Genomic DNA, 9,702 nt, shown 5'->3' on the forward strand with positions numbered 1-9,702 from the left:
TTCACAGAACCTATATGATGAGGAAACGTTAATGGAACATTTTCCAAATCATCTCGCACAAATATCCTAGTTTTAAAAGAAGAAACTTTCCTGGTTAACTATAAACTGCAACAGTTGCTGCCAACAGTCCATTGCAAAGCTTTTTTCATATCATTGAAATCACAACGTTTTTAAATATGATTATACAGAGAAACAGATGCATGTTAACTGAAACCTGAAAGAAATTATGAATTTGACCAAAATAATAATACAATTCAAGTATTTTTCTTTTTTCTCTAAGACTTTCTTGTACTATAAATGAAGCTCTCCTTCCATAAATATGAAGTAACAAAGACAGTTTGTGTCTCACCTTCCTCTTGATGAGCGGGAAACCATGAACATGAGCTGCAGCCTGGTGCATGCTGGGAACTGATGATGAGGTTTGGGGTTTTTGCGCAACTGAGTTTTCGCAACTGAAAGGGTTTGTCTTGAGAAAGAGAAAAACAAACTGATGTTAAAATAAACACACGCACACACGCACACGCACACGCGCACACACACACACACACACACACACACACACACACACACACACACACACACAAACCATATCCTGTGAGACTGCAAAGAGAAAAGCTGACCACAAGCTGACACTTCAGTCTGAGCATCAGATGTCTGTCTGTCTGGTTCTCTGACTGACTGAAGCTCACACACATCAACTAACTAGATAAAAGTGATAATCGCTTCAACCACAGGTTTAACATCACAGAGAAATCACACGACTCTGAAAGGGGAAATAAGGGTGCACCATGTTTTCTGTTTCAGTTCATTAAAGTGGAGATCCTGGTTCTTGGTCTGAATTTGGGACCCAGGTCTAGTCTGGTCTCTGGTGGTCTAGATCACATGACTCGTCTAAACTAGAGGAGAATAAATATAAACCAGCATCATCTAATGAAAAACCAGTGCTGCTTTGTGTTAGTTCTTAATTCAGTACCTCTTCATCATTGGACTCATCCGCGTGCATTCAACAAAGCTGTAGAGTTTCAGTTTTCAGACTCATCTGGACTCCTCTGATTGGCTATTGCATTCCTAAGCTCAATAGAATTGTGTGCGATTGGTTATAATGCGCAACACTGTAAAAGCGCCTTAAATTACCACTTTCTATTCATTTACACTTTGTTAGCACTCGGATCTGATCTCATGATAACTGGACGATGAATTAGGTGAAGTTTGAGGTAGTTTGTTGCTAACCTGCTAACAGCAGCAACTCTATTCCCAGCCTGGAGATCACATGACTCGTCTAAACTAGAGGAGAATAAATATAAACCAGCATCATCTAATGAAGAACCTGTGCTGCTTTGTGTTAGTTCTTAATTCAGTACCTCTTCATCATTGGACTCATCCTCATCTTCCTCCAGGAAGGGGTTAAAGGTCGCAGGCTGGTGGCGTGAATGAGCGGATGGAGCCAGAGCCAGAGCCGGAGCCGGAGCCGGAGCCGGAGGAAGACGACACCAGGGACCCGGATCAACCAGCTTCACCCAGGGATGTTCCTTACGGACAACACTCTGAGACGAAGCTGAGACCAGAACGAGAAAAACACAATGATAGCAATTATATACTCAGATTCAATTAAATAAGGTTGTTATTTTAGTAACTGTGAAGCTCTTTCAACCTAAAAATGCAGGTATTCCTTTATATAATTTTCAGTTATTCAATATTATGTATTTCATCTTTTCTGTCCTATTCACATGGATGCTCACAAATAAGACTCAAGAAAAAAATAATGAAACAAGCTCAACTAATCATTATTACACGTAATGAAAAAAATATCGACAACACTGTATGTAAAACGGGCAAAAAGTCACACAATACAACATTATTAATTATTAATAGCCAGTGCATGCTGGGAAGAGAGTGGATGGGACTGAACAACAACAAAATATATTCAGTTTGAATTCAAATAAATGCATTAATCATTAATTATCACCGAACAGCTACTGTAAATGTGTAAGTAGTTTTGTCTCATCCAATCAGAATGTAGAGCTTAAACTGTCTGTTTGATGATGTTTACACTGTAACAATAGTAAGTGTAATATAGTAACACAGGGATGAAGATTCTAACCGTTGTCAGGGCGATGATCCGGTGATCTGGGGGCAGGGTGAGGAGGTTCCTGAGACTCCGCCCTCATTCTGGGAGCAGGTTTGGGAGGTTCTTGTATGTCAGTCTCTGATGAGGTGAAGAGACGTCCATCATTCACCTCGTCTCCTTCTGTCTCACTTCTGTCTCTGTCCGTCTCACTGGTATGGTTCTGTGAGTGATCTGCGGGCCGGTCGTGTTCAGGAGCAGGTCTGCAGGGATAACTGCACTGCACTGAACCCGTCTCACTGTTCACTGTGAAAGCACACACATACACAAATCTGCTAAATTAATGCATAAACACGATCTTTCAAATTATGATAATATTTTCATCATGCTTTCATGCATAGGCGGAGGGTGAACCAACTCCAGGGAAAGGCTAAAAGCAGCCAAATCTATTAAATACAAACATCATAAACCTGTCTTTTTAGGCAAGAACCAGACATGGGTGTCATGTAAAATATGTTTCATGGGACTGAATTTGTATTCAATGTGATTACCATTTATTTTAAATATTAGAAATAGATAACATTTCCTTCCCACGGTTATTCAAACGGCGAATAAATTATGTACAGAAATTACATTATTACTAACTTTGATCTATCGCACTCTCAAATAAACAAAACTATCATTATAATCACTGAAGCTTTCTACACTGCAAAATGAATCCCTTACTTACATTGTATCTGCACTCTGTTGTTTATGATGAGAGAATTCACGGAATTCAGTCAGTGAACGTGCGCGCATGCAACAAAGCTGATGAGTTTCAGTTTTCAGACTCATCTGTATGCCTCTGATTGGCTATTGCATTCCTAAGCTCAATAGAATCATGTGTGATTGGTTATAATGCGCAACACTGTAAAAGCACCTAAAATTACCACTTTCTATTCATTTACACTTTGTTAGCAACAGATGTAATAGAATTAATTTGTTTGTGATGGGGCATTTTTGTCTAATTTAGAGCCAATTTTGCTTAGAGAGGCAGTTCTGCTGTGGCTTTGTTTGGAACTATTTTCGTTGGAAAATAGAACAAAAAAGGCAGTAGCCTATTGTGTCTGTAAGTTACTCATATTAACTTCTTGTTTATTCAAACACAGTATAAATTCATCATTACATTTGCAGTCGTGCTGATATTTGGGGGAAACCAGCACTCTTCGTGTGATATTGCTAAACTATATGGTATATAAAAGAAAGGGAAAAAAAAAATCATACAGGGGAGGGGTATTTTACCCCCATATCTTGCTATCACACAGCAAAACATGTGCATACAGTAGTCTAACCTATCACAGTGTGTGTGGCTTTTTTTTCTTTTCTTTTTTTGCAAAGTGATGGACATACTCTATTATGTTAGATTGCACATCATTGAAATTAAGCCCTACTTAATGATACTATTTTCATACAGTTGAAAATTAGGATTAATATTATTTGTGAGCACCCTCACAATTTTCAGAAGCACTCTCAGTGATTTGGTTCTAAAACCGATCCTGTGTGAAAGAGATCAGCAGCAGAGTGCGACGACAGAGACTGCATCTGAAACACACTGGGAGACAATCAGGACATGACTAGAGACATTTGACTGGTCCTCACTAGTTAAAAATCCCTTTTAGCTTGATTTTATTTAAATCTAATGTTTCCATTCAAATCTTGTGTTTTGCACATACTTTTGTGATGGTTACGTTTAGGGGTTGGGTTAGGCCTTAAAAATATAATTAAACTGATATAATAACAATGGAAGTCATGAAAGTATATGCAATGTCTTCACTAATAGTGAAACAAACACGTGTGTGAGAGACAGAGAGTGTGTATTTAGAGAGAGAGAGAGTGTGTGTGTGTGTGAGTGTGTGTTTTACCTGAAGCAGGAGCAGGGATACAGGCATCCCTTCACCAAAACCCAGACAGACAGAGAGACAAAAAGACACACAAAAACACACACACCACCCCCCCCTCAGCCCCCTCCCTCCCCACACACACACGAAAATATCCAGGTAAAAATAAAATAAGTTCCAGACTTTTCAAGGGGCCCTCTCTTCCTTTGGGGCCCTGGTAATCAGTACTGGTATTACCCCCCAGTCGGCTAGCCCCTGCACACACACACACACACACACAGGCAGATACTGTAAGAGTGTCCTCTGAAGACACAGTAGAGCTGAGAAGGCGTGTAAGTGATGATGGACAGATGATCCGGCTCCTCCACAGACACCAGCTCATCGGATCTAAAGAGCAGGAATTCCCAGCTCCGCGCTCCGCCTAACATCAAGCGCCTGATGAAGAGGAATAAAAAAGGACAAGAGATGGACAAACTACTCAACCATAACACACATCACACAGGTACAGGCTTCTCTGAGATCTCCAGATGGTTTATTGCTATTTCTAAGAATAAATAAAGCTCTTATGAGTATTTAACTGAACAGATTCATCATCTCACATGTGATGGTTCAACATTTGTAAAGTCCAGCTGATGTCTACAGAAACTCACCAGAGCGCATGTTTCGTAGACATTGTGTTTGGACAGTGAGTGAAAATCTCTGCCGAGGAGAAACAAACAGAAGGCAGAAGATACATGAGATACATGCAGAACACATCTGGATAAGAGAAGAAACGGAGGCGGAAGACATGTTTCTAAACAGACCAGAAAACACTGCTGATGTATACATTTGGATAAGAGCAAGAGTTTTCATACTGGGGCTGGATGAGTGTGTTTGGATGTCAAATCAATCAATCAGTAAATCAAATCAATCAATCAATCAATTAGGACTGTGAAAGTTTAAAATATGCACCTAAGATAATATGTTTTGATATGATTAGTTAGACTTTTATTTTTTTTTTATATTGTTGTAAGTGTTTTAGTTTTACTACTGAACTAGTTTTGTCTCATATCCTGCAGCATATAATGTTTCAAGACTCAGGGCTGACTCACTACAGTAGATCGAGGTCTGTGTGTCTGTGGATGATCCTGCAGAAAGCCAGATCCATCTGTGGAATGAAGAGCTCATGTCTGTGACCAGAACATCAGAGTAACCTTCACAAACATCTCGACACCAGTCCCGAAGAGCTTTCAGTGAACACATGACCTGGGGGAAAACCTCTTATTTACTGCTTCAGTCACTCCGGTTAAAGCGTCGTTCACGCGAGGACGCGCTCTTCAGACCGGAACAGAATATAACTGGACGCGGAATGAGGAATCAGTCTCGCCTCTGTTCATCGGTATCGGGGAGATTTTCCAGTTCCGTTACCTTCACACAGATGCAAAATCTTTCTCTTTTATGAATGTGTATAATACTCCATCAGATCGCAAACCCGTTCAGAACGCGCGTTTCAGTTTTCAGTGCCGCGGTCCGTCGATCTGTTGCTTTGAACTTTTTGATCAGATCAGACCGACGATCGCGTTCACAGAAAACACCAGCAGCAAACACAGATACAGATCCAAGAACTTGCGCTTTAAATACAGATGAGGGTATATTTCTGTATATTTTATAAACACCTTTTGTCACGGGGGTCAAAAAATGTCCTTACGACGTCAAACTATTACTATCCTTGCGGGGACATTTGGTCCCCATAATGTAGGCTATATTTTCTCTCTCTCTCTCTCTCTCTCTCACACACACACAGCTCAAACCGTGTTTTAAGGCTTCGTCAAATGAGTGATTTAGACATTATTTCAGCTGTCAGGTAACTAAACAACATTAAAAGTTTAGGTTTAGGAGGATATTTTAAACTTTTAAAAAGCGGTTTACAACGCTGTATTAAACTGTTTAACAAGTTATATTGTTAATAATCATTGTTACCATCTGCAGGTAATCTCGGAGCCACAGCGCCTCTTCCGGAGAGAAACAGCGTCACGTGAGTCAAAAGTGGAAGTGAAAGTAAATGGTGTGACATTTTGCTCAAGCTCTCTTCTAACGGGAGACATTTCACCTCGATGTTTCTGTGATAATCAACGTTTGTGATCAGTTTTTAATTAGAAATACAGACTAAATTTAATGATCACTTGAAAATTTATTTGAGTCAGACTAAATGAGGAACTAGAATAAAATAGAAATAGCCAAATCCTGTTACTCCACCCAAAATGAAAATTGTCATTAATCACTTACCCCCCCATGTCGTTTCCCAGAGAGCCCGTAAAAGCTTCATTTGTCTTCAGAACACAATTTAAGATATTTTGGATGACAACCAGGAGGTTTGAGACTGTCTCATAGACTGCCAAATAAATAACTGTTATGGATTGTGAGAAAGGACCCAAGAGCGAAATGCAAGAAAAAGTCTTGAATAAAGAAAGCAACAGTCCAAAAAACAGAAATCCTCTTCAGAAGTTAAAGTCCAGCAACAGCCGTCAATACGATAAGGCAGAATAAAAATATCCTCATGTAAAACAAAAAACACTGTAGAGGGAACAGGTCTGGCGGCGTCAAGCCTCCAGTCTCATCAGAGGAGGTACAACACACAGCTGGCGGGTAGGAAGCTCAGGCTGGCAGACATCAACATGGAAGTAAACTGGACCAGAGTACAAAGCAACCCGATAATCAACAAGCCTGGGGTAATAAATTGGCACAGACCAGATCAGACAGGACTCAGACTAGACAGGTACATAGAGAGCGGAGAGAAAGCCTCTGCATAGATAGCTCTAAAGATAATCCGGCAATGAAGCAGGGAAATGGGAAGCTAGAAGTAGCAAACACAATCAGAGGGGAAAGGATAACAGGTGTGAGAGGAATAAGCACAAATGCTTGATAGCAAACTAGAAACAGCTGAGGGGAGTGAAGGTGCGTGTGGAAGAGAGTGAGTGAGTAACCAGTAGAGGGAGACAGAGACGGATACCAGACCCATGACAATAACAGTGTCAAGGTCCAGGAAAGTATTCAAAGCATCATCAGAATACTCCATCTGACATCAGTGATTCAACCGTAATGCTATGAAGCGACGACAATACTTTTTAGTACACGAAGAAAACAAAAATAACGACTTAATTCAACAATTTGTCTCCTCTGTGTCACTCCACATCACCACGCCACATATCCACTAAACGAAAACTGCGTACGCCATTCTTTGTTAGCCGTGACACAAGATACATTTTCTGTGTATTTACACTTTGATTTGAATGAAAACAGCGCATCCGTGCAGCGCGGCTGACACAGAAGAGCGTACGCAGCCTGCGTTTAGCTCAGATTCTCCAAAATGGCGCTATGGTGATGCGAGACACAGAGGAGACGAATTGTTGAATGAAGTCGTTGTTTTTGTTTTCTTCGCGTACAAAAGGTATTCTCGTCGCTTCATAACATTCAGATTGAATCACTGATGGCAGATGCACTATTCTGATGATGCTTTTCATACTTTTCTGGACCTTGAGAGTATATTTTACTTGGCAGTCTATAAATAACACTGGACAAGTATAGGATAAAAAAAACTTTCAAAATACAATAGATGCAAACTTATGTTAAACGAGATATTTCTCTCTGTCCTTTCAAATAGAAAATCCCATTAAATAATAAAACGAGATGTGCGACGTGAAGAAGTATGATGAATCTGGATGTTTAATAAATAATGGAGTGATGAGGTCCTCTGCTGGTGAACGAGTGTAACTACAGAGTTAAAAGTTAGCATTTTGTAGTTTCAAAGGATTGTAATTATGTAAATACTGGTGAGCTGTGTATAAGATCCACCCAATTGGCCAAATGGCAGAATCCAATGGGAGGTTGAAGATATAATGCATGTACTTGTAATTGTACTCTGATAAATGTAATTTAATAATACTTGTGCTTCTGCAAAGTTCATTAATTAATCAGGATTTAGTTTCAGTTGTAGTCTAGCTTCATGTTTAATCTGACTCCAGTTTCTGGACATCCCATACTTTCAATTATTCGTTCATTAAGGACCCGGTGTCGCATAGAAATTCACGCCGCCGACAGTGAACTCACAGACACAAACTCGCCAGTTCTGATCTTACTCAGAGGATGCAGAGTGAACTAATATCTTTGAGTCGGTAGCCACATGCTCACTCGTACAAAAAGTGTTGTGTAATTTAGTCACGCAGCTGCAACGTGTTAGATCAGTGATAGTCAATGATGATGTGCCCCGGCTCCATTCATTGGTACTTCGGTATGATCTATCCTGGACACAGATTTGAGGGGAAATACCAGACTGCACTTTAATCAACTGGAAACAATGACTTTCAGAAGAGATCAATATAAATCAAATATTAACATTTCATTTGTCAGGTAAAATATATCTTGCCAATTACATAGGCTACTTAAACAATTACAAGCCAGTTCAAAAGGGATAATGCAATTGTGAATAACATAAAGTAGCTAAATGGCAAATAGGAAAGAAAAAACCAAGTGAGATCTCTTTAATATTTCAAACATTTCTCCTAGACAGAAATGAAGTTACCTTAAGATTGAATGGAAACTTTTGGTTGAGTCTCTTGCTTCTCAAACTTGTTTCCTGATACAAAAACTCTAACAATCTCACAGTGGTCTCCTTTAAAGCTTTAAAAGAGATCTCAACAACATCACACACTGTGCTCAGATTTTTCTCTTTAGCTATATAATCTGGGGGTCTCATATTTGTCTCCTGTAATGCTTTAGAAGAGATATCAACAACTTTGCAAAGTGTGCATCAAGTCAAGTACCTGTAAGGCACTAAATAAAGGGGGAAATCATAAATTCAGAGTTAAAGGCTATACTGAGAGAGAAATTATGCAGAAATAAGGATAATGTTACTTTTTATAGGACAATGTTTATGTACTTAGGCACATCATTTGTTGTTGGAAATAATAATGTACCAGATGCCTTAATCAAAACTGATCTACAGAAAATGTAACCCTGGAAACAAGTCTGAGAAGCAGGAGACTCAAGCAAAAGTTTCTATTCAATCTTAAGGTAAACTCATTTCTGTCTAGGAGAAATATTTAAAATGTTTAAGAGATCTCTTTTTTATTTTATTTTTCTTCTCTCTGGTTAGCTTCAATGTCATTTATCTTCACCATTTCAATCAAAGACAATACATGCATTGTAATATTTTAAGTTGTTTTATGTAGACAGTGATTTAACAGAGGAAACCATAACCTATATTTACAAACATGCAAAAATGGGCTGTATAAGACAATTTTTTATACTGTGAAAAAATGAAAGATATATTTGAAAAAAAAAAAAACACTGGGACACTGGGAAACATCTTGCACTTGTAAGTCATTTCTAGTCTGTTTGGAAAATGTGGTGTATACAATGCTGGAAGATAAATTTAAACATTTAAACTAGTAACCCTTGATGTTCTGAAATGTTTAATGCTATTTAAATGATAGTTTTAGTATTTACAATATTAGTAAAAGTTTAACATTTCTGCTAAAATAAAACTGAAGACATCTTAAGACAAAGCTGATATCTCAATCAGACATACAGGGCCGTCGCTAGTGGGGTGAAAGGTGATTACGATTATAGGGGCCCACGGCTGAGGGCTCTTCTTCGCTTTATCTAGTGCCTGAACGAACAAATACACCTTACCAGTTTAAACATACAAACACAAAAATACATGAAAAGCTCAATTCAGCACTTTCATGGCGCTGTTTCTGTGCACACAAGCACACAGAGATC

This window comes from Cyprinus carpio, chromosome A3 (genome assembly GCF_018340385.1).
Source record: "Cyprinus carpio isolate SPL01 chromosome A3, ASM1834038v1, whole genome shotgun sequence".
In the NCBI taxonomy this organism is placed as follows: Eukaryota; Metazoa; Chordata; class Actinopteri; order Cypriniformes; family Cyprinidae; genus Cyprinus; species Cyprinus carpio.